We start from the raw sequence: 22,136 nt of genomic DNA on the forward strand, positions 1-22,136 counted from the left end.
ATATGCATACATTCTTTTTTCTATTCTTTGCCTTTAAGTCTGATGAATTAAGCAAAAAGTTATATAACAATATGCAAAGTATGATTTCATTTTTGTGAAAACAAATGTGTTCTTGAATGTTCTTCAGAAATGTCTGGAAAGATGTCAGAAGTTTGTGTTTGCTTCTTGGGAATGGGTGTGGAAAGGGGCTGGGGGAATATGTGAGTGGTTGGAGTTTTTTACTTTCTACTTTACAAACTACTTGTATTGTATATGCGATCAACAAATAATTCTATATTAATAAAGTTACAATAAAATGGTAAGAATTGAATGAACATAGGCAAAGGGATATAAAAAGAAAGTCAAGTGTACAAAACATATTTCATAGGAATTTACAATTTAAAGTTGGGTAGAATGAAAATTGGAGAAGGCAATGGCAACCCACTGCAGTATTCTTGCCTGGAAAATCCCATGGATGGAGGAGCCTGGTAGGCTGCAGTCCATGGGGTCACTAGGAGTCGGACACGACTGAGTGACTTCCCTTTCACTTTTCACTTTCATGCATTGGAGAAGGAAATGGCAACCCACTCCAGTGTTCTTGCCTGGAGAATCCCAGGGACGGGGGAGCCTTGTGGGCTGCCGTCTATGGGGTCACACGGAGTCGGACACGACTGAAGCGACTTAGCAGCAGCAGCAGCAGAATGAAAATAACCTGTGACTCCTCTAAATCCTAAACAAGAAGGAATTTGATCCTTAACTCCATTTTTACATTCTTGTTTGAACTGCAAAAACGATAAGAGGTAAGACACTGGTGCCTTATTTCTGGAGTTCATTCAGATTATCATCTATCCTTTCACTCCAGGAAAGCTATTCCTCACTATCAGTTTACTTGGAGGAAGAAGAGAAGAAGGAGAAGGAGAAAAAGGGAGAAGATGAGGAGAAGGAGGAGGGGGAAACCAAGGGAGAAAGGAGATTGACCTGTACAAACCCAAAGGTGAATAATCACTTAACTCTAAAAGCGCAAACATAGGCTACAGATCTAGCCTTCAAGTAAATCTGGTCTCAATTTGGACTCCAGATTAAAATCGAATAAAGTGACTTTTTGCCTTTATATCAGTAGTTTCCTTAAAAGAACATATACTTTTTCATAGCTAGGTAGATCCAAATAAAAGCCAGAATTGAGTACACAGCCATAAAATTTAGTATAATGCCAGGGTTAATGTATTACTAGCCTCTAAAATAGCAGAGATTTGGCATTGCTTTCAGTTCAACAAGTTTTTCTTAAAACTGAGTGACTTGGCTAGAGATTTATTCATTCAGAGTCTGTAATCTAAGGGCAATTGAAGGCTTACAGCATGAGTCATGTTCATCAAAATTTATGAATCTCTTTTGTAATTCTGACTTTATTTCTACTGCATAGTCATACAATATTTCAAAATCTGTGATTCCACTGAGTCAGAGATAGTTCTTCAATGTGAAACAATTGAGAACATCAGGTAATATCTGCAAAATCCACATGGTAAGTTTGAATCTTAACACCTATACTTCCTTGAACAAGTAAGTGACACATTTTTTTTCCCTTCTGCAGCCTCAGGTTCAGTTTCCTCACCTTCTGACATCACATCAGTAAGAAAATACAATCTTGTGAGCCTCGATGGGGAGTCTTAGTTGCATATCTTAGAGGCATTTAATTCCCAAAGACCAAGAGTCATGAAAACTTCAATTAAAAAAAAATCAAATGGTAAATCAATGCTACTTCAATAAAAAATAATTAATAAAATAAAAATTAAAGCCATTGCAGTAGATTAAAAAAAAAACAAATGTTTCCTTGACTTAGCTATTCAATTGCTTTAAGATAAACATATGTTGCTTCAAATTCTTTCAAATGTCCCATACCTTGGCAACAATGAAAGGCATTAATTAACATGAAGAAGATTCAGTCTTCCATCACATGAGACAGTATTTCATACTTGACAAGTTCACAGCATTAATTTCCAGCGACAGAAACAAAGGAAAGACTTCCTTTGGATTCAAATAAACTGATGATGGACCCTCTTGTTCCTTTTCTTACAGATGTTCCATCTGTGCCAGATAAGCCCATTTTACTTGAGGAACATGTAGAACTAAGATGAAGTAACAGAGGTGGGGAGAAAATAGGACAAGAGAGTGTCCTATAAAATAATAGGTTTCATACTTGCCTATGACTGGTGATCGCCACAGGCAGTTATAATGGAGGATATCTAAAATATTTTATCTGCGATGACCCAAAACACTTGTATAAGTGGTCAAACTTCCAAGATGGCTACTTGAAAAGATAATACTCCTCTTGGATAATATAGATTTTAAAAATAAGAGCATCATGATCTTTGCTGGTAAATCCAATTCTTTATATCCTTTAAAATAGCTGATGAAAAATATCAAAGCCACAGTAATGATTATAATTCATTTTTAAACATTTTTGAAATAATTATAATTAATAAATAATTATAAATAATTATAAATTCATACGAAGTTACAGTTGTAGTATAAAGAGCCTCATGCACCTTTCATGATGTCATCTCATAGCTATAGTATAAAATAAACTAGGAAACAGACAGTGGTATATTACTGTTAATGTACCAGTCGCAGTTGGTGTTTTACTTAGTTGTCACCTTTTTTTTAGCCAGCATTCATTTGTGTGTGTGTGTATAATTTTATACAGTTTAATCCCATGTATATATTCAAGTAACCACCACTACAATCAAGATTCAGCTGTTGCATTATTGCAAAAGAATTGCCTCCTGCTACCACTTTGAATTAGCACTCACCACCCCTATCATTTGGCTACCATGAACCTCTTCTCAATCTCTGCAGTTATTTCAAAAATATGGTATAAATGGAATTTTACTGCATTTAACTTTGTATGATTGATTCTTTTTTCACTAAACATAATGTCTTTGAGGTGCATCCAGGTTGTTTCATGTAGTTCATCAGTAGTTTATTCCTTTTTATTGTTGAGTAGCATTCCAATGTGTGGATGTAGAGCTTGTTTAACCATTCACCCACTGAAGGGCATTTAGGACGGTTCCAATATTTTGCTAGTAGAAATGATGCTACAATGAATATTGTTGTATAGGTTTTATGTAAATATAAGTTTTCATTTGTCTAGGATAAATGTCCAAGAGTTGATTGCTAGTTGCATGTTTAGTTTTGCAAGAAAATACTAAACTGATTTCTAGATTGCCTGTACCATTTTACACTCCCCCCTGCAATGCATAACAGATTCAATTTCTCTGCATCCTTACCAGCACTTGGTATGATAATATTTTTAAATTTTAGTCATTCTGATGGGTGTGTAATAATATCTCACTGTGGTTTTAACTTGCATTTTCCTAATGACTAAAGCTAATGAACATCTTTCACACCTGCATTTCTACATTCTCTTCTATGAAATCTTTTCATGTGTTTTGTCTACTTTATAATTTGATTGTTTCTTTTTTCATTGTTGAACTTTGAGGATTTTTTTTGATACATATTCCAAATGTAAGGATTTGTTAGATAGGTGCTTTGCAAATATTTTTTCTCACCAATTCATTTTCGTAAGACAAAAATCAGAACTAGGTCATAGGTTGGAGGACATGGTTTTTTTTTAATTAATTTATTTTTTAATTGAAGGATAATTGCTTCACAAAATTTTGTTGTTTTCTGTCAAATATCAACATGAATCAGCCATAGTGGACATTTGGTTTTATAGATACAGAATTACATTCAAGGTTATGTGACTTTGATTTCAGCCATTATTTAAACTCAAACTTTGAGACTTTCTTAATACAGTGATGTCCCAGTATGCTAAGTAGGATCAAAAGATGACAATTCACCACTGGTCAGGATTAGTTTATACATTTAAAATGTAGATGTATTCTGTATAACATCATATTGAAAAGGGAAGCTCTTATTGCTGATGAAATGAGTAGTTCAAGAAAGCAAAAAAAAAAATCTATTTTCAAGGAAGTAGAGTGATAGGCAATCCAATTTTTAAATCTTGATTATTTAGTTCATATTCTAAAAATATATGGTATAAATATCTACAATAAGCTGATTTCAGATCCTAGGATTTTTTCCTACTGTACCTTGCTTACTCTAGAAATGGTGACTAGAAAGCTCTAAATTTGAGAGGACAGTTCAAATTTCAAATATTCTAAACCACTACCTCCATAAACCATTAAAATTACTTCCAAATACTAGACCATCGAAATTATACCTATTACACTACTCTTTACATCTGACAAAAACTCTAGTTTAATGCATTCCAAGTATGGCTACTTTGTCATGTACCCTTCCCTGCTCATACCCCATTTGCTCTAGTGGTCATACTCTGTATGACATGATCCTGCCCTCTGGCTATAGCTGATCACATGAAGGAGAGACACTTGACCCAATGCACCCATCCAAAGGTTGATTAGTGACCCCTGCTTTGGATTTACTGGTTCAAAAGATGAGCTGGGTCGATTATATTCCACTTAAGGAACGTGGAATTGAAAAGCTGAAATGAGGGTAAATAACCATATGAGCTTCACCAGATGGTCAACACCAAAATCAGATTGATTATATTCTTTGCAACCAAAGATGGAGAAGCTCTAGCCAGTCAGCAAAAACAAGACCGGGAGCTGACTGTGGCTCAGATCATGAACACCTTATTGCAAAATTCAGACTTAAATTGAAGAAAATAGGGAAAACCACTAGATCATTCAGGTATGACCTAAATTGAATCCCTTATGACTACACAGTGGAAGTGAGAAATAGATTTAAGGGACTAGATTTGATAGATGAAGTGCCTGATGAACTATGGACAGAGGTTCGTGACATTGTACAGGAGACAGGGATCAAGACCATCCCCATGGAAAAGAAATACAGAAAAGCACAATGGCTGTCTGAGGAGGCCTTATCAATAGCTGTGAAAAGAAGAGAAGTGAAAAGCAAAGGAGAAAAGGAAAGATATTCCCATTTGAATGCAGAGTTCCAAAGAATAGCAAGGAGAGATAAGAAAGCCTTCCTCAGTGATCAATGCAAAGAAATAGAGTAAAACAACAGAATGGGAAAGACTAGAGAGCTCTTCAAGAAAATTAGAGATACCAAGGGAACAGTTCATGCAAAGATGGGCTCGATAAAGGAAAGAAATGCTATGGCCTAACAGAAGCAGAAGATATTAAGAAGAGGTGGCAAGAATACATAGAAGAACTGTACAAAAAAGATCTTCATGACCCAGATAATCACGATGGTGTGATCACTCACCTAGAGCCAGACATCCTGGAATGTGAAGTCAAGCGGGCCTTAGGAAGAATCACTACGAACAAAGCTAGTGGAGGTGATGGGATTCCAGTTGAGCTATTTCAAATCCTGAAAGATGATGCTGTGAAAGTGCTGCACTCAATATGCCAGCAAATCTGGAAAACTCAGCAGTGGCCACAGGATTGGAAAAGATCAGTTTTCATCCCAATCCCAAAGGAAGGCAATGCCAAAGAATGCTCAGACTACCACACAATTGCACTCATCTCACACGCTAGTAAAGTAATGTTCAAAATTCTCCAAGCCAGGCTTCAGCAATATGTGAACCGTGAACTTCCAGATGTTCAAGCTGGTTTTAGAAAAGGCAGAGGAACCAGAGATCAAATTGCCAACATCCATTGGACCATCGAAAAAGCAACAGAGTTCCAGAAAAATATCTATTTCTGCTTTATTGACTATGCCAAAGCCTTTGACTGTGTGGATCACAATAAACTGTGGAAAATTCTGAAAGAGAAGGAAATACCAGACCACCTGACTTGTCTCTTGAGAAACCTGTATGCAGGTCAGGAAGCAACAGTTAGAACTGGACATGGAACAACAGACTGGTTCCAAATAGGAAAAGGAGTACATCAGGGCTGTTTATCGTCACCCTGCTTATTTAACTTATATGCAGAGTACATCATGAGAAATGCTGGGCTGGAGGAAACACAAGCTGGAATCAAGATTGCCGGGAGAAATATCAATAACCTCAGATATGCAGATGACACCACCCTTATGGTAGAAAGTGAAGAAGAACTAAAAAGCCTCTTGATGAAAGTGAGAGAGGAGAGAGAAAAAGTTGACTTAAAGCTCAACATTCAGAAAACTAAGATCATGGCATCTGGTCCCATCACTTCAAGGGAAATAGATGGGGAAACAGTGGAAACAGTGACAGACTTTATTTTGGGGGGCTCCAAAATCACTGCAATTGGTGATTGCAGCCATGAAATTAAAAGACGCTTACTCCTTGGAAGGAAAGTTATGACCAATTAGACAGCATATTTTAAAGCAGAGACATTACTTTGTCAACAAAGGTCCGTCTAGTCAAGGCTATGGTTTTTCCAGTGGTCATGTATGGATGTGAGAGTTGGACTGTGAAGAAAGCTGAGTGCCGAAGAATTGATGCTTTTGAGCTGTGGTGTTGGAGAAGATTCTTCAAAGTCCCTTGGACTGCAAGGAGATCCAACCCGTCCATCCTAAAGGAGATCAGTCCTGGGTGTTCATTAGAAGGACTGATGTTGAAGCTGAAACTCCAATACTTTGGCACCTCATGCGAAGAGTTGACTCATTGGAAAAGACCCTGATGTTTGGAAGGATTGGGGGCAGGAGGAGAAGGGGATGACAGAGGATGAGATGCCTGATGGCATCACCGACTTGATGGACATGGGTTTGGGTAAGCTCCGGGAGTTGGTGATGGACAGGGAGGCTGGCGTGCTGCGATTCATGGGGTCGCAAAGAGTTGGACACGACTGAGCGACTGAACTGATCCAAACCATAAGAGCTGGACCGAAATGTCATGACATGGCCACTATAGGCCATGTGCAAGCTGGAAGACAGCCTCTGGAGGGTGGCATTAGCTGATGCACAGAGGGAAGCAGAGATGCCATGAATTTGTTGATGGAAAAACTCATGAGGCTCTTGAAAGGTAGACAGAAGGAGTAACTACCTGGGGACCTGATGGCTTTCTGACTCTGGTTCAGGTTCCCATCCATACATAGCCTTAGAAGATACTCTGCTTTTGAAGCTTGAGTGGGTTCTTAGCAACCAAAAACTTTCTAATTATGACACATACCTAGTGGTCTTATTTTTTATTTAGAAGTTGTAGTAAATAGCTATAGAAAAATCAGCATAATCTAATGAGAGCAGCATTCTCTCAAAAAGTTTTCAGTTGATATAAAATCTCCCCAGAAAGAGACATAACTCCCACATACAACTGTTGGGAGTACACAGTCAACCTTTTTTGAAGGGCAATTAGGCAAAATGGATGTTAAAATAAAAGTATATGTTATAGTTTTTAAAAATATATGCATGGAAAAGAAACCAATACAAAAAGACAGCTCACAGATTGGGAGAAAATATTTGCAAATCATGTGACTGATATGGGATTAGTCTCCAAAATTTATGAACAGCTTATGATGCTTAACAACATCAAAACAAACTGCCCACTCAAAATATGGGCAGAAGGCCTAAATAGACATTTTTCCAAAGAGGATATACAGATGGCCAGTAAGCACATGAAAAGATGTTCAACATTGCTAGTTACTAAAGAAACGCAAATCAAAACTACAATGAGGTATCATTTCACACCGGTCAGAATGACTAGCATCAAAAAAATCCACAAACAACAAATGTTGGAGAGAGTGTGGAGAGAAAGAAACCCTCCTGCACTGTTGGTGGGAATGCAAATTGGTATAGCCACTATGGAGAACAGTATGGAGGTTCCTTAAAAAACTAAAAACAGAGCTACCACATCACCCTGCAATCCCACTCCTGTGCATACATCCAGAGAAAAATATGATTCAAAAGGATACATGCATCCCAGTGTTCATTGCAGCACTGCTTACGATAGCTGAGACACAGAAGCAACCTAAATGTCCATTGACAGAGAACTGGATAAAGAAGATGTGGTACATACATACAATGAAATATTACTTGGCTATTAAAAAGAGTGAAATAATGCCATTTGTAGCAACATGGATGGACCTAGAAAGAGTCATATTGAGTAAAGTAAGTTAGACAGAGAAGGAGAAATGTTGTATGACATCCTGTATATGTGGAATCTAAAAAGAAATGTTACAAACGAACTTACAAAACAGAAAGAGACTCATACACTTAGCAAATGAACTTAAGGTTGCCAGAGTGAAGGGACAGTGAATTTGGGAAGGTCATGTACACTCTGCTATATTCAAAATGGATAACTGACAAGGACCTACTGTATAGCACATAGAGCTCTGCTCAATGTTATGTGTCAGCCTTGATGGGAGGGGGTTTGAGGATAAATATGTTAGTTGCTCAGCTGTGTCTGATTCTTTGCAATCCCATGAACTATAGTTCACCAGGCTCCTCTGTCCATGGAATTCTCCAGGCAAGAATACTGGAGTGGGTAGCTGTTCCCTTCTCGAGGGGATTGGATATATGTATAGCTGAGTCCCTTTGCTGTTCACCTGAAACTACCACAACATTGTTAATTGGCTATAACCCAATAAAATTAAAAAGTCTAAAGTTTAAAAAAAATGCATAGAAAAATTTGGAAGTATTATATTAAAATAGTAATAATAGTTTTATTTAGATGATAAGATTGTGGATGATTTAAAGGTTCTCCTTTTTTATGAATTTCTATTTCTTACAATTCTTTTCAAAAGCAGATGTTAAAATATAAAACTAGCTATATGTGCTAGGTGCTTTACAGACATTACCTAGATTAATTTTAAAAGTTAGGCAATAAGGTAGGTGCTATTATTTTCATTTTATGATGAGGTTAAACCCTAGAGATGTTTTTAAAAATTTCTTATGTCATTGCCAGCAAGTAGTACTAAAATGTAAAGTCCATGAGACTGGGGAAGTTGTCTCTGTTGTTCATTATGGGATCTGTGGCAACTAGAATTCAGTATTTTTAAATGAATGATAGGCAGAAGTAGGTTTTATGACCAGGTATGCTGTACTCCAAAACCTCTGCTCCAAATTCTTGCCCTAAAGCAATACTCCAAAGAATCCCTTCTGCAATTTATGATCTTAACTTAGCTTTTAATTACTTTGTTTAAAATAGGAAGAAACCTCAACGACATAAATAAACAACCCAATTTAAAAAATGAGCAGAAGATGTAAATAAACATTTTTCTAAAAAAGACATATAGAAGGCCTACAGGCATATGAAATAGTCAACATCACTAATTACTAGGGAAATACATATCAAAACCACAACGAGATACTACCTCATACCTGTCAGAATGGCTGTTATCAAAAAGATAAGAAATAACAGTGTCAGAGAGGATGTGGAGAAAAGGAAATCTTTGTGCACTATTGGTGGGAAGGTAAATTGGTGCAACCACTCTGGAAAAGAGTATGGAGATCCCTCAAAAAATAAGAAATAGAACTATCATATGATTGAGCTACTCCAATTCTGGGTATTTTTGCAAAAAATACAAAAACAGTAACTTGAAAAGATATATTGACCCTTATGTTCTTTGTAGCATTATTTGCAATAGCCAAGATATGGAAGCGACCTAAGTGCCCACTGATGGCTGAATGGATAAAGAAGATATGGTGTGTGTATATACAGACAACAGAATACTACTCAGCCATAAGAAAAAATGAAATCTTGCTATTTGCAACAACATGGCTATCCAACCTTGAGGCTATTAAGTGAAATAAGATGGAGAAAGACAAATATTATATGATTTCACTTTTATGTGGGATCTAAAACAAAACAAATGAACAAACAAAACAAAACATCTCTCACAGATGCAGAGATAAGATTAGTGGTTATTGGAGGGGAAGGGATTGAAGGATGGGTGAAATCGGCGAAAGGGATCAACTGTCTGGTGAAGGATGGTAACTAGACCTTTGGTGGTGGTCACTCTGTAGGTATACAAATGTCAAATTATAATGTTGTATCACTGTAACATATACTGTTATATACCAATTTTACTTCAATTTAAAACATTAAAATGCAATAGTAAGAAATGACCAAGAAATATTTATAGAACATGATGACACTTTAGGAAATATAAAGTCACGTGACAGGTAACTGAGTTGCCCTAGTCAATAAATTAATAAGTCAGTTTATAAATAAACTCAACAAAGCTTTACATTATATGACATTTATTTAAAGTGGTGTTGGTAGTTATTGCTACGAAAATTTGGATAGTTGACCCTTAGTTTTGAATATAATTCTGGGTTTATTATACCATTATTTCTATGGAAAATAAAAACTTGGCTTCTCTTATATAATTTTGACTTCCAGTAGCTTTTCTAGGAGTGTGACACACTGGAGGAATGAACATTCTTGATATTATTATTCAAAATCATAATTTATTCCTTAGTAGCTACGTAGCCTTTTAAATCACCATGAAATACTACTTTTGGAGGAAATCTGACATTCAAACTATAATTCTGTGATAATTATAGCAATGTCAACCCAAAGCATTAGAATAAAACTTCAACTCATGACAAACATATTTCCAGTTCTTGATTCAATTTTAATAATAGCACCACAATATCATAATTACTAGACCTTAGCTGAAAGACCAAGGAGCATAAATCAGTCAGAGCTATTAAATTTTTGAAAGGCCAAGTTTTCCATACAGCAACATTCGATCTCAAACTTTCTGCCTCTTCCCCCAGTGTTGCTGATTAGCTGAAGATATAAGGAGAAATATTTCAGATATTACTAGAGATGTGCTCTCTATCATCATTTTGACTTAATATTGTTTTAGGAGTTCAGCACTATGTAAAAAGATTGAACAAACCCAAGAGATATAAACAATGGAAGAAACAAAAACATCATTGTTTGAAGACAATTGATTATGTATCCATAAACATGACCAAGGAATCAGCTAAACTTTTAGACTTATTACAATAATAAATGACCAGATAAAATCTAGGATATAAAAAAGCCATAAAGATTCTTGAACATCAACTATCACAAACTAGAAAAACCTAATTTTAAAAAAGAGATCCAATTTACAATAGCAATAAAATATATAAAGAACAGTAGATTTAATAAGAAGTATTTGGCTATATAAACAAAATAATAAAATTTATTGGGCAATAATATCTAGGAAGAACAAAATATTTTAAAGATGTAAATTATTAATGTGTTCTTTTAAAATTTAATGCAATCCCAATCAAAATAAAAATGGAATATATTTTAGGATTTAAAAAGATGCCATAATATTCACTTAGAAAAGCAAAAAGGTGAGAATAACAAAATTTTGTTGAAAAAAGACACAAGTGTAAGTCAGTGAAACAGAAGAGAAACCTCAGAAACAGGCCTCACTATATATAAGGATTAAAAAATGACCAAAACAATGCAAAACAATAGGGAAGATTTTAAAATCTTGTGGGAATCATTCATTAGAAATTTAAATTGAATTATTTTAGGTCAAATACTTCATGTGCTTAGTCATTCAGTCCTGTCTGACTCTTTGCAACCCCATGAACTGTAGCCTGCCAGGCTTCTCTGTTTGTTCATGGGGATTCTCCAGGCAAGAATGCTGGAGTGGATTGGCATGCCCTCCTCCAGGGGATCTTCCCAACCCATGGATCAAGCCCAGGTCTTCTGCACTGCAGGTAGATTCTTTACCATCTGAGCCACCAGAGAAGCCCCAAATACTTCATACCACCTCCCAAAATATATTCCTGAAGTCTTATGTAACTAAATATCTTTAAACTCAAAATAAGCAAATAAGAGTAAGTGAATGTTAGATCACTAGAAAGATCATATTTTTGAGTTTGAAGCAAAGAAGAAATTACAAAGGAAGGGTTCATGGTTTCATACTTAACTGAAAAGAAACATCATTTATTCAACTTAAAAATAGGAAAACTGGATATAAATTAATGACACATTAATTTTTCAGTCTACTGGAATTTGTGTGGCCTGTTTTATCCTTTATACCTTGCACAGTGCTGGGCACATAGCAAATGTTCACACTAGTTATTTGTTGAACAAATACTGCAATAATTAACTAAATAGACTTGGATTAATTATATAAGACAAAGAAGTGACCCTAGGGTCCAATTAGCTAGCTGCAACTAAGAATGATGAGTGAAAACTAATTTCTTTGGCCCAAATACAAAAGAACTATGCAGGAGGCTGTCTACTTAGTGGTGGGATGGGCAAGTGATGGGAACCACAGGTGGGCTGTGTAAGTGCTATCAGACCAAATCATGTCACACTATAAGCATCAGCTGTTGGAGGGTAATAGCAGCCAACAGACCACCCTGGCCAAGGGTCAGTTAGCAAATGAATGGCTCGACTCAATCAAGAAATCTTGTTCAACCTGGGAGGCCCAGAGATCAGGGTGCTGAATGACAGGGCTTATAAACAAGCAGTCTCAGCTGCTAAACAAAGAGCATGATTGTGTTCTGGGAGCAGAGAGACAGAGGACCACTCATTTCTTGTCGGTCTTTTTCTAGGATGAATACTCAGTGAATTGAAGCATCTTTAACCACTTAGACTTGATGGTTTTTGCATCTTCCATCTGAGACAATCCTCTGACTAGAGGGGTTTTAACATCAGTGTATGATTGGGTACAATGTATAGCAAGGGATACATTCATTCCAAATCATTTAGTCATTGGGGAGTCTATGCAGTAATATGTTTCTGCATTATTTTCGGTCTATTTGGTGCTGATGGCTCACAGCATTCAGTATATTTTTGCTGAATCAGTAAACAAATTGGGCAGTATTTCGATAAGTCTAAAAAATAATCATTTTGATTTGTCAACATCTTGTCTTCCAACTTGGTGTTGGGACATAAGGAACTGGTCGAATGTTTGCTAAAGATATGAATGTATGTGTTACCATCTTTTTAGCTCTGTTTTCCCAGAGTGATAAAAATTAATATATTAAGAGAAATTAGGAGCGCAGAACTGTACACCTTCACTGCATGTGCGTGCCTGGATCCAGTGTTTCTCTGCTATAATGATGCCCCTGTATGCCTATCTAAAACAATTGTTCCACTTGTCACCTAGACTAGAGGATAGGATCCTTCAGAACGAGTAGAATTTTTTGTTGTGATTGCTATTATTACTTGATGATCAGACAAGTTACTGACCAGAATGGGCCAGATTACACTGGCAAACCATTCACTTCCTAGATATACCTATAGAAGCTTGGAAAGTACAATGAGGAAAGGAGAGAAGGCTTTGTTTTTTTTTAATTTAAGTTTCATTCTTTCATTCAAGGTCAAAACTACCAAATTTGGAGCTATTGGATCATGAAGTGTTTGATGCCTTATAATCCATTCCATTAGGAGAGCAGATTAAAAAAAAAAAGCTATTTGTGAAGTAGTTGGTAATGATAGGCACAGTGCAAAGCTCGTATAAAGTAGATATTTCTACATAGTGGCAGGATGGAAGAAACTGATATGTCAAATATTTTAAAGTCCATGATCAAATTGGAATAATATCAAAAGTGATTGTAATCTGAAGCAGTAGAATTCAATTTTCCTTGCATTATGGAGATTTCTCTGAGCAGACCCAGGTTAAATGACTGCTCTAAGGTTGATGACACACGGATTCCTAGCGCCAACAATGACTTCAGCCTGATGGCAACCTTTACAAATTGCTTCCTGTAAATTCTTTGTGAGAATAACAAGCAATTCATTTTGTTTGAGAGTGACTTTTAGCTAAGGGACTCCACCCAACAATCTGGATTTAATAAAACAGAAAACACTTAGGTATTACAAACATCTTTTTTGAAATGCAAGTTCCCCACATAAGGTTTTATAAAAGCAAAGCGTTTTCATTTTCTGTTCAGTGAAAGACAGTCAGATCCCTAAGAATGGCCAATGAGTATTTAGTTTTTCTGGTGAGTTGGTGGAGAAGAGTAGAAAGAGAGAGAAGGCCATGGAAGAGCCATTTGTGTTTGCACATGCATGTAGGATATTTAGGGTAATATTTACAAAAGACTTTAAAGCTATGGCCAGTGACTTGATAATTCAATCCTTTATTCATTCACTTATTCAGCACGCAGTATTTACTAAGTACCAGGCACTGTTGTAAGCTATTGGGACATCAGAGTTGAACAAAACAGACAATACTTTCGCTCTCACGGAACTCACATTCTGGTGAGAGTAGATGGACCATAAGCCAACTACTATGCAAAGAAAAATCTCTTTAAAGAGGACTCTGGATTTAAAAAGCAAGGTAGAGGAATTATCTGCTTACAGAGATTAGGTACTGGGAACATTTATGTCTCTGTGACTGGTAGTAGATAAAATCATACTAGTAAATATTTAAGCTTGGCATTGCTCAAATATCATACATAATTTATGACCTAGTTCCTGAACTCAAAGAGCTTACAATTCCAACGTGCAAGGTGTTCCAGCACATCATGCAGGCAGAGAGGGAAGGAAGAATGACCAAATATTTTGTATACCATGTGAATCAGAGCTGAAACATTGCCTTCGAGGTTATAATAGGGCTGAAAGAGGTTTCGAATCATTGAAATTTTAGGAATTAAAATAGGAATAGAAATTCTTTGACATTGTATGTCCTTTCCTATTTTGTTAAAATAAAAAAAAATTTTTAAATGAAGTCATTCACATGACAGAGAAGCTGTGTGTGTGTTAGAAAGAATGACCAATCCACTTGGCTCATGCCAATGAACCTACTATGATTAAATCCTATATGCGAGACAGAATAAGAGACACAGATGCATAGAACAGTCTTATGGACTCTGAGGGAGAAGGTGAGGGTGGGACGTTCTGAGAGAATAGCACTGAAATATGTATATTATCATATGTGAAACAGAACACCATTCCAGGTTCGATGCATGAGACAAATGTTCAGGGCTGGGGCAATGGGATGACCTGGAGGGATGGGATGGGGAGGGAGGTGGAAGGGGGGTTCAGGATGGGGAACACGTGTAAACCCATGGCTGATTCATGTCAATGTATGGCAAAAACCACTACAATATTGTAAATTAGCCCCCAACTAAAATAAATAAATTTATTAAAAAAAAAAAAAGGAGGTAGAAACACAAAATCTGGCGGCTTTTTAAAAATAACTGTAAAAGGGGGCCTTGGACCTTATGAGGGTAAAACCATAAGACTTATTTGAGATAACACCTTTGAAACTTCTCTGATTTCCATTCCCACTTGTTTTTTCAACTTTTTTCTTTTCACTATTTTTTGCTAACCGCAATCATCAATCAGGGCTTAGGATTGTCTTCATCTACAGGTATACTGGCCTCAGAGTTCCTGAAATCAAAATCACCGTATGCTTCTGGTACTCTTGTGGATTCCCTCATAACTATGCCACTCACCTCCTCAATCTGGGAGAAGAAATAACTGTCGTAAGAACAAACCTTCCAATATCCCCAATCACAGTTGCTTGCTCTTGTTCAAAACTGAGCCTTCTAAGTCTTTCCTCCTTCCTCTCATAAGAACACTTATTTATCTAACAAACACATATTGAACACCCACCCTATGGCATTACATGGGGCCACTTGGACCTACAAAGATGTTGAAAATATATGGTTGCTGCCTTTATAGAGCTTATGGTTAAGAGAGAGGCCAAGCACACAGATAGCTATAAAATAAAGTCGAAAAAGGACAGATACCACAAGACCGAGACGAATGAAGTTCCATGAACTCTGAGGAAGTTTCTGGTTGGGGGCCTCAGGATGGCAGCATTGAAGCAAAACTTCAAGGGACTGGTAGGATCGCAGCAGATCAGGAAGAGATGAGCAGATGAAAATTTATCTTTTTTATTTATACGTTTTCTCTTAGTACACTACACCATTCTTCCATCTTGATTTATATTCTTCAAATGAGGCTTTCCCAATAAAATCATCTTTTTTTCAATCTCACAAACCTTTCTTCCTTATTTTCTTCCACAAGTATTATTTTAAATCTTTAATAAGTTTGCTTTTAATTGGGTATTTAATCAACTTTACAATGAAAGTTCAGAGAAGAAAATGGCAATCCACTCCAGTATTTTTGTCTGGGGAATCCCATGGACAGAGGAGTCTGGTGGGCTACAGTCCATGGAATCACAAAGAGTCAGACACTAGTGAGCAACAACAGTAAAAGTGAAATAGAAATATCTAAGTACCAAGAGCAACATGAATGTACTAAAAAACTCCTCAAATCTCCATGCTTTCATAAACCCTGAAGACTTTTCCCATTCTACTGCTTGCACAAAAACAAATGTGTGTAATTGTTAGGGCCTGTTATTTATCATTTTGAATTATACTTCATCTCATCTGTTATTGTTTTCTATAATCCTTTATCCATTTTTACATGTCTCTCATTTTTATCATTTCTTCCAGCAATGTCACATTTTACTGTATGAATGTATCATATTTGCTGTCTTATTTCCCTATAGGTATGTATGTGGGCTTTTTCTAGTTTTTAGATATGCTAATAACCACTTCTATACACATTTGTATGCCTTTTCTTTCCTTTGTATTATCTCTCTGGTATATGTTACATTTTCCAAAGCTAAATAAATTAATATATAACGTGTGGCTCAAGGTATGAGGACTGGCAAACTGGCTATGTTTGGATTCTGGCTCTATCACTTATCTGTGTAAACTTGAATAAACTTCTTAACCTCTCCAAGGCAGTTTCCTCATCTAAGAAACAAGCATAGTAATATTATCCACCTCATATTTTTAGTATGAAAATTATATGAGATTATACATATGTTAACCTTAGAACTGTGCTTAACACACAGTAAGTGTCCAATCATGTTAGCTCTTGTTATCTGTGGTTCTTAGCATATTATATGTTGTATTCTAAAACTCGATAAGCACTAATATCCTTTTCACCTACCCAAATTACTGTAACTTGGACAAAATGTTTGATCATTTCTATTAATCATGGAAATATAAGCTTAGGACTGTACAGAATGTTAAAAGTTTAGTCCCTGGTTCATGTCATGTGTAGAGGCTTCTCAGGTGGCTCAGCGGTAAACAGTTCGCAATGCAGGAAACATGGTTTCGCCCTGGAGGAGGAGATGGCAATCTACTCCAGTATTCTTGCCTGGAAAAATCCAAGGGGCTTCCTTGATGGCTCAGCAGGTAAAGAATCTGCCTGCAATGCAGGAGATGTAGAAGATGTGGGTTCGATCCCTGGGTTGGGAAGATCCCCTGGAGGAGGGAATGGCAACCCACTCCAGTATTCTTGCCCAGAGAATTCCATGGACAGAGGAGCCTGGTGGGCTATAGTCCATGGGTGGCAACAAGTTAGGCATGACTGAGCATGCACACATATATACATCATGTCCTGTATCCAAGATGCTTTCCAGAAAAAGAGCATCAACTTACAGAATCATCAAATGCACCTAAACTTTCATGTTCATGTATTGTTACTCTTATTTTACTGATACAAAACCCCTATTTAATGTTTATTTACACTTTGTATTTTTCCATTTTAATAGATGGAGCCCTTGGTTTCAAGTGAAAATCCTCAACCTTTTAGAGGAAGAAAAGGTGGGAGTGTGGCTCAGTTTAATTCAGTTGCTCAGTCATATCTGACTCTTTGTGACCCCATGGACTGCAGCACGGCAGGCTTCCCTGTCCATCACCAATTACCGGAGCTTGCTCAGACTCATGTGCATCGAGTTGCTGATGCCATCCAACCATCTCATCCTCTGTCATCCTTCTCCTCCTGCCTTCAATCTTTCCCAGCATCAGGGTCTTTTCCAATGAAAAGGGAGTATGGCTAGGTGCTTATTTCCTTCCTCAGACTCTGGTCTCTGCTTTTCTCAATCTGGCTTCCTTCACATATTTGGAAGCCTGACCACCAGAAGTTTGCATGATTCATATTGATGGTGACTGCATGCGCTTACCAACTTTATATTTCCAGGGAAGGAGTCTTATTGGCCTGACATGGGTCAGTCTCTCACTATGAAACCAATCAACTGTGGCCAGGGAATTAGGTACTCTAACTGGTGGTCCCTATCAGAGCCATTTATCTGGAGTGGAAGGAAGAGCTTTAACCCAAAGATGGGGTGCCAGAAAAAAGCCCACCAAATGGAGTTATTAGAGGAGCCTGATACACTTCACATCTGTTTACTGTTCTTGGGTGAATCTCCTCTTCTTGTGTGAACTATTCATATTTTGATCATTTGTCAAAATATATTTTCCTTATAAATTTATACCTGTTCCTAATACCCTTAGAAATACAACTGTGAAACTATTTGAAAGAATTAGGATGGCATCAGCAAACAAATGGAAAAACTACTCTGTTCAAGGAATTGTTCTCAGAGTATGAAAAGTTCAGAGAATCCATCACTATAGAGAATTTCAGTTTCTAATGGGGTTGAACAATATAAATAAAAAATGAAACAAAAGGCTGTACAATAGTGGCTCTTCAATTATGGAGACTACATTCTTAAGAACTCTGAGACAGAAGGACTTAGGGTTCAAGAACTTAAGTCCTTATGGTAGAAACCATATTAGGGGAAATGTTTGGAGTAAACCTATGAAAATCATTAGAAAATGTTTTCTTGTACTAAAATAAATATGACTTTTATACATCTTACCTAAGTAATAATGACTACTATATGGATATCCAACATTCTATCATTTCATACTCATTTTCATTGTCAGCACCTTCATTTCTGCATTTTCAATAAGATATTTATAAATCATTTTGCAGAATTGCTAACAAATATCCATAGAGAGAATTCTTTCTGGAACTGGTCCTCTTCTGAATGCCCAAGGTCTTTCTTATTTTGTGATTTGGTGGTCCCTAACAGACACACTATTGCCTTGTCCACAGCGCTCACATGCCAAGAGCTTTCTACTATAAATATCTGTGACTCTACCTGAAGGCTTTTTCCAGTTGCAGGGCCAGACTTGGTCTGGTGCAGGCTGGAAAGACTGGGGACTTAATGCTTATTGGGGCAAAAGAGAATTGGTTGGAAAAGCACCAGTTCCTTAGGTGGAACAAATGAGGTGGGGCTGCACAGTGTCCCAAGGTCTCTAAAGGAACTGGGCCCCCACTAACCACAGCGGCAATATGTTCATGAACACTTTGTATTGACTTCCTAAGATAACATATAAGCAAGCAATTTGCATTGAAATTCTCATTTTAGGGCCTGTTTGGGGGAGAACCAAGCCTAACATGAAATTTGACTTCATCTCCTAGACTCTGCCTCCTAAATACCTGGATCCCTGGAACAATACACAGCAATGTTGGAGGCTTGAGATGGAAAGACCTTTGAGAATTGATCTCCCACAACACCCAGGGTTTTGCAGCCCTGCATCTGCCTATGGTAATTTCATGCCAGTACATGCATTTTTCCCCTTGTACTCCTGAAGAAAACCACAGGAGGTACTTCCAAAGCCTGGGATTATTACTGCTTCTTTTCCCTGGTCTGCCTCAGTCTTCATTTCAAAATTCGTTACTTTGTCTCTGCTTTAGTTTCTTTTGAAGTTTCAACCTCTACCTCTCTTTTTCACCAGCTACCCATGGAAGGAGTAATCTGTAATTTACATATACCAGGACTAAAATTATCTATAGTCATCGATAAAAGATATATCTGTATATATTGAATAAGAATTATACCAATTGAACGTCAACTGCATATCAATAACTTTATTAAAAAGTCAATATAAAAAAGAATTATGTCTAAGAGAATGTTATGGTTAGGGAATTTAAATTGGTGTATCATCCTCATACCAGTCAGAATGGCCGTCATTAAAAAGTCTACAAATAACAAATGCTGGAGAGGGTGCGGAGAAAAGGGAACTGTCCTACACTGTTGGTGGGAATGTAAATTGGTACAATCACTATGGAGAATAGTATGGAGTTTCCTAAAAAAACTAAAAAGAGAGTTGCCATATGATCCAGCAATCCCACTTCTGGGCATATATCCAGTAAAAAACCATACTTCAGAAAGATGCATGCATGCACCTCAATGTTCAGAGCAGCACTATTCACAACAGTTAAGACATGGAAATAACCTAAATGTCCACCAACATTTAGGATGGATATATTATCCAGGAATGGATAAAGAAGATGTGGTACACATATACAATGGAATACTACTCAGCCATAAAAAGGAATGAAATAATGCCATTTATAGCAACATGGATAAACATAGAGATTACCATACTAAGTGAAGTTAAGTCAGCAAGAGAAAGACAAATACCATATGATACCACTTAAATGTGGAATCCAAAATATGACACAAATGAACTTACCTATGAAACAGACTCAGAGAGAGAGAAGAGACTTGTGGTTGCCAAGGGGAAGGAGGGTGGGGAAGAAATGGATCAGGAGTGTGGGATTAACAGAGGCAAACTATTATATATAGATGGATAAACAACAAGGTCCTACTATATAGCACAGGGAACTAAATTCGGTATCTTATAATAACCTATAATGGAAAGGAATCTGAAAAAGAATGGATACACACATACACACACACACACACACACACACACACAGCATTTTGCTACACAGAGGAAATTAACACATTATAAATCAACTACACTTCAATAAAATAAATTTTTTTTAAATGGCATATTGAAAAATAACTAGAAATACAACCTGAGTAATCATGGAAGGATTCACAGAGGAGGCTGGAACCCTGATCTAGCCCTGTCACCCATTTTATACATGAAGACACTAAGATCTAAGAGATTAAGTGATTGATTCAGGGGTTCTATAGTTTACAAGTGGTAAGATGCCCCCTACTTTCTACCTCTCATTTCCCTCTGCATTCTAACCCATGTTGTTCTCTCCCCATTTGTCCAGGGGCAGCCTTACCTCTGTCTTTGCCTTTTGTTGGCTTTGAAATTTGCCATGAGGAGGAACAAGTCCTGGAGAAGGATGAGGACAAACAGCATATTCTCCTAACCACTCTCCACATTGCCTGGTGTCAGTTGTCCAAAGAGGGTTTTGATACGGGTTGAACATTTTGTTTTGTTTTAAATCTTGGAAAAAATTCTAGTTGCATGGAATTTCTTCTCCAGAATTAATCATGAGTAGCATACTCTTTAGCCTTGTTCTTTGGGGAAGCAGAAAACAAAATAGCCATTGTAGGCCCCCTTTGTTTAAAACCAGAGACTAATGATGTTGTTCACCCCTCCCACTGTGCAGCCTTTGGGTACCGGTCTCTCTGGAGAGCACTGAGTACCTCAGCTGCTGAGTAAGCCTTTCCTCAACCCAAACTTGATTCCAAGGAGACAATTCCTCTGACTGTTTGTTCTTGAGCTTAGTCGTATCAAATATTCTCAACAAGTTCTTCCAATCTGTTTTTAGAATGAAAATAAAAGACCAGCACATTCCTTTTATGTTTGTGCAAGTGAAGCAGAGGCAAGAAGCTGGGGAAACTTGAGCAAAAGCCTTCAGTTGTATAACATGAGTGATTTCCTAATGAAGTCCTGAAAGATGAATTAAAATAATAGATTTACTTTGTTTTGCATTTCAAGATTATTTTTCTGGTATTTTCTACAGGTTGTGGAATCAATATTCTAAGAACCAGTCTGTCTTTGTCAACCTCCAGTAATAGTGACTCAGACATAATGTTGGGATCCACTAAAATACAACTTTCTCGTCACAGAGTATGCTTTGTTTTAGAGGGGTCATCATTAGCTCACTTACTGTTCACTATGGAATATGTTATTCACCACAAAATCATCTAATTAAAAAGATAATTTCCCATAATGTGAAATTTCAGGCAACTCAACATCAGCTGAGGGATACTGTGACAGTATTATTATGCACACTGCACTGCACCAACTCATGTTTGACTCAGATTTAATTGGGCATGTCTCAACTACAGAAAACACTCTGTTTCTGTCTGCAAAGATTTTTAGGACCTGGAGTTTGTACTGCTGCAGGGCATGGATGCATGGTACCTGCGTAAGGTCCCTAACCTGGCTCAAAAGCTGCTTTTTACCTAGTATATGGGTCCTTAACTAAAAAGTGAAAGTAATCTCTACTCCATTTCCCTCTCCCTGAGACTGCCTCTCCACCAAGGTCCCTGCTCTTTCTCTTGCAAGAGGATCACTGTAGAAAAATATCAGAGCCTCTAGAAACTTAGGGGTTCCCTAAGGGAAAAGAGGGAAGGAATTATATGAAGCAGAAACAGCTTGGGGGAGCTGTTTTCAGGAGCAAAAGCCAGTCAGGGATGGGCCTTCACTTTGGTAAACACCCCTTGAAAACA

General features: G+C 37.1%; 1 long non-coding RNA gene across 4 annotated transcripts in view; it reads left to right on the plus strand.

Annotated features, from left to right (window-relative positions):
* LOC145544964 (uncharacterized) overlaps positions 1 to 21,381 on the plus strand; it is a 59,912-nt gene extending 38,531 nt beyond the window's left edge. The window contains exons 3-9 of one of the 4 annotated variants that reach the window (XR_014081763.1): positions 842 to 973; positions 1,400 to 1,475; positions 1,568 to 1,720; positions 17,394 to 17,445; positions 19,109 to 19,235; positions 20,723 to 20,845; positions 21,230 to 21,381. This is a non-coding gene — a long non-coding RNA (uncharacterized LOC145544964). Of the gene's footprint in view, positions 1 to 841; positions 974 to 1,399; positions 1,476 to 1,567; positions 1,721 to 17,393; positions 17,446 to 19,108; positions 19,236 to 20,722; positions 20,913 to 21,229 lie in introns of those variants that run through there. The other 3 variants (XR_014081764.1, XR_014081762.1, XR_014081761.1) reach the window with 3 other exon arrangements.
* The last annotated feature ends 755 nt before the right edge of the window (positions 21,382 to 22,136 follow it).

Source organism: Giraffa tippelskirchi, chromosome 4 (genome assembly GCF_054371585.1).
Source record: "Giraffa tippelskirchi isolate mGirTip1 chromosome 4, T2T-mGirTip1v1.2.pri, whole genome shotgun sequence".
Lineage (NCBI taxonomy): Eukaryota > Metazoa > Chordata > Mammalia > Artiodactyla > Giraffidae > Giraffa > Giraffa tippelskirchi.